Below are 5000 nucleotides of genomic sequence, written 5' to 3'. Positions count from 1 at the left end.
TCGGTCCACCATTCTTGTACATCCTCATGTAACCTTACTGCTTCCAGCACTCTTTCCCTAAACAAGACTCTCGGTTGTGTCTCTTTCAATTTCCACCACTTAATCTTTGGGTCTATTCTCGTCTTTTTACTGCTCTTACAATTCCTTAGTCTGCAATCACTTACCACTAACCTTTGTTGCGCTGCTACACACTCCTCATTTATCCCCTTGCAATTTCTAACCTACGTCAAATGGTCTCTCTTGCACAGCAGCAAATCTATCTGGCTCTCGCTGCCACCGCTACTGTAAGTAATAAGTCTGTTAATCTTTTTTTCAAAGAAGGTGTTGATCATTGCTAGGTCAAAAGCCACTGCAAAATCAATCACTCTTTCTCCCCCAACCTCCATGCACTCACTCTATCCCTTCTCTACTAATTCCCAAGTGGCCATTCAGATCTCCTCCTATAATTACCCTTTCACTTGCAGGAATTATTCTAAGCTCCTGGTCCATCTCCTCCCAAAATGCATCCTTCTCCTCTGTACATCCAGTTTACGGGGTATAGGCACACACCACATTGACTATGTTTGCTGCCAGTCCCAGCTTTAAACTCATAATTCTGTCATTTTTCCTATTCACTCCAATCAAACTTTAATTCAAATCTTTCGATAATATTATTCGTACACCATTTCTTCCTTCCATATTTACTCCACTGTAATAAAATTTACAACCTTCGCCTAGTTCTCTTGCCTTATTTCCCTTCCACCTGGTCTCCTGCACACACAGCACTCCAATCTTCCTTCTCTTTATAAGGTCAACCAGCTCTCGCCCTTTTCCAGTCATTGTCCCCACATTCAGAGTTGCTACTCTCATCCTCTCATCAGATATTTTCCTCTGAGCTTGCCTCTTTAACCCAATCCGCCCATGACTGAATAGCCCTTGCCGATTTTTCAGAGATATCAGGCGAGGTCCGAATGCGTCGCCTACGGGGAACGCTCTAGCATTAATTCTAATTTCACAATCTCCACTGGCCATATTGGTTTTGGCTAATTTTTCATGGCTGGATGCCTTTTCTACCGCCAACCCTCCTCATTTAGCCGGTCTTGGGACCGGCACCAAGTTGAGACTGCAACATGTTCCATAAAAAGAAACCTGGCTTCTAGGTCATTCGTATTCTTTTTAACTGCAATAAAATATTCACAAAAAAGATACCTCTGATAATTTCCATGGAAGCATTGATACCTTAAATGAAAGCAGCTTAGTTCTAACAGTATCAAGGCTGTTTATCAATTGTTTCACCCAAAAACCATAAGGTTGAGGAGATTTTGGGTGCAACTCAAAGAATGTCGAGTGCTTTACAAGGCTTGCAGTCTGACAGGCTAAAGAATTTGGAAGTCTTTGCAACCTAAATCAATACCGAATAATAGAAGACTTTCGGTGTAGGTCTAACGGTAATTCTCCAGCGTCACCAAGGAGGCTTGGAAAAGGCGAAGTTCAAAATGCTCCTGTTGCCAAGCTGATACTATTATGGTGTATAGAATCTGAAATCTTTACTCGACTTGGGGTGGCTGAGGAGTATATATCCCATCCTAACGAATTTTTTGAAAAAAAAAATTAAGACCTTATATAGCTTTAAAATAGTTTGGCGGTGTGCCCGCCATGATGTATGGGAAGAAGCTTTCAAAATCTTCAAAGCATCCAAGTGAGGAACCCATGTCATCCTACAATCAAATATCAGGCCTAGTTTTGCTTATCAAAAACTTAAACCCATTCATATCACACCGCTGAATAATTTTGTCAGTTGCGAGTTGTAGTTTTCTCTCAACCATTGCCCTTCTAGCTCCAGCAAATGATATGAAGAGATCATTTACAAATAGCATTGAGAGAATATCTTGAGGATTGACAAAGGATATCCCATTAATAGCAAGTGCAAATACGGTTACACTTAGCACCCTACCCTGGGGAACTCCTCCCTCCTAACATTTTCTATCCGATAGAGTTTCCCCTACTCCCACTTAAAAAAATCTATGTGAAATAATTATGAAATTAACAATGGTAGCTCTACTCGTATTCCCAAAATATGAATGGTTTTACGTATACCATATCTACTTTTGAGTGCCAAAAAAGACTGTTACATGGTGCTGTTTGGAAGCAAAGGCTTCACAAATAGAGGACTCAAGTCGTATCAACAAATTAGTCAAGTGCATTTATCGAAACCCACATTGGATAGGTAATAAAATACCCTTCTTTTCCACGTACCACATCAGTCTTGCATTGACTGTATTCTCCATGATCTCACATAAGCATGTCAATGCAATTGGTCGATAGTTTGTTGCTAAAAACATATTCTTAGCGGGTTTTGAAAAGGCTAAAATAATGGCAAGTTCCCAAACACTTGGATAACTATGATCATGCCATATTCTGTTAATGCTCAAAATAGATAACTTTGTATTAACAGTACATATTTAAACATTGCATATGGAATTCCATTGGGTCCAGGGTCTGTGTCATTACATGTAGCAAGTGCGGAATCAAACTCTTTCTGTGAAAGGAGAATTGTGGGACTCTTCCCTTCCTGTTGCAAAATTTATTTTTTTTCTTCATATGCTCTTAAAATTTCTCCAGTCATATACTAATCATTCACCTTCAACACTGGTGGGTTGGAGGTGAATTTCCCTGCTATCTTTTTACTTTACGTCACACAGAGGATGGTGATGTTCTACTGGTAATGGGGGAAACAAAAGATACTCAAGACCGGCGCCTAGCTTCTTTCAAGGCTCGACAGAACTGTGCTCCACATTTCTTGTATATAATCAAATTGTCCTCAGTACGGTGTCTGCACAATCCAGTTAAAGACCTTATGGCTCTGTGCAGGGCCGTTAGTTCTGAAGACCACAAGGGAATGGTCGTCGTTTGAATATCCCAGTTTTAGAAATTGAATTGACTCCAGCTGTATGAAGGGTTCCATTCAGAAAGTCTATAGCATCATCGATATTTTTTGTGTTCTGCATTCCCTTCAATTTCCCTTAGCTCATGAAATCTATCCCCGTCCGCCGTGTCAAGATTCCATCCTGGCGATCTCTGTAAAGGTGGACCATTGTTGGAGTTTATAATGATTGGTGCATCATCACTAGTATGCCAATCATCTAATATCCTCCAATCAAAATCGAGAAGGAAATTAGAGCTTGCGATTGATAGGTCAATACACGACAAGGTACCTGTCTGAACGTGAAATTGTATGGGCTCTCCTATATTAAGGAGCCCAACATCCTCATTTTTATCAATTGATGATATAATGTCCCTCGTGTTTGCTAAGACATCGCCCCATAAAGGATGTCCACCATTCAAATTTCCCATTAAGAGAAAAGGTTGAGGGAGTTGTTGAATCACCTCTACTAAATTATCATACAAAATGTTATCATTTGGTGGTAAGTACAGAGACCATATTGTAAATTTTCTTCGTATATCAGTCCATACAACAACTGCCTGCAGAGGTGTATGAATAGATAAAGGTATTTGGGGAACATCTCGACGAACGTACATGAAACTTCCACCATGGCCCCCTGCTTGTTGATTATATGGTGTTCTACAGCTACCAAACTCTCGAGGACTGGGGATATTAGCATCAAGCTTGCTCGCCTGTAGACATACAATTATGGCAGAATCCTCATGAATTAGGAGCTTAAGTTCTTCATATTTAGCACTTAAACCCTGGCAATTCCATTGCAAAACGGAGGAGAAAACTATGGATTATTTCTGGTAGACATCTTGGATGAGGTCTTACCATTAGCAGTTTTTAATATAACATCATATCCTTCAAGTTTCTTTAGAGATGGTCTTGATATATTGGGTTTTACATTTGCCTTTTTCTTTGTGTCTTTTTTATCTATTTATTGAGGTGGATGGTGGACCTCAACTTGAATTTCTGATTTATTAAAAGTCATATTCCTGTTGATCAGAAACATCAGCAGACAAATATCAAATATATTTGATGTCATAACTTTAGTGTTTCTAACGGAAGGAGGACATGGCCTGAGAGGGGTTTGTATTAATGGGGGAGGAAGATTGTACAGAGATGGGCAATGCTATATTGTTAATACACCATGGTAAAACCTCAGGAAGTAACATGCTTACCTCGTCACTCAGCATTTTATCAGATGGTATATCTTTTCTTAAAACTATTGGCAATACTAGGTGGGTTTGATCTTAATGCCTTTACATAGCTATTTGATTTATTTATTAGTCTTTTGGCATATCCCACACTTATACGTTCCAAAATGGATTTGTTGAGGACAGCAGTTCACAGCTCCTGTCTGTGGATTCAAGATTAGAGTTGCAATTTAAACACCTGGCCTCAAAATTTGGAACAAATACCACACATTTATTCATTTTTGTAAACTTTAGACTGGTGTCCAAACGTAAAACAATTAAAACATTGCAGTGGCTTCTGCTTGCATGGCCATACTTTAATAATTTCATTGTCAATAACCATATGGAAAGGTACATCAGAATCCTGAAAAGTAAGGATAATTATTGAGTAGACACATGGCCAGTATCTCATCCTCTGTAAATTCATATAGATCTTTTTTTTTAAAACAGCTCCCCTTCCGTAGCTAAAACTTAAGTGGGGTTTGACATCTAACATAATATCATTATAATTGGTTTTTATCTTGGCCAGTATTACGGATTGTGTGCTTGATTTGGCATGGATAAAGAAAGTATTTTTCCAAAACGAGATATATCTACCTATGCAGTAGTTCCTACTTTTCTTCTGAATTAGTTTGCATATTTTGAAATAATTCCATGTAACACCCTTAGAGTCAACTACAAGCTACATTTGTGTTTTGACTTTCTCTGGCAAGCCTTCTTTTATGAACCAGTCGGCACACCTATACACACTCAAATCCTTTGGTACCTTATAGCAAAGAGCGGCCATAGCATTTAAGTTATTAATTTTAATATTATTCATGTTGGCTATTGCTTTAAATGCTTCGTCATGACTACTGGAAGATATCCATAAATCC

This window comes from Palaemon carinicauda, chromosome 1 (genome assembly GCF_036898095.1).
Source record: "Palaemon carinicauda isolate YSFRI2023 chromosome 1, ASM3689809v2, whole genome shotgun sequence".
Lineage (NCBI taxonomy): Eukaryota > Metazoa > Arthropoda > Malacostraca > Decapoda > Palaemonidae > Palaemon > Palaemon carinicauda.
The sequence above is the reverse complement of the archived record's forward strand: the minus strand, read 5'-3'. Positions refer to the sequence as shown.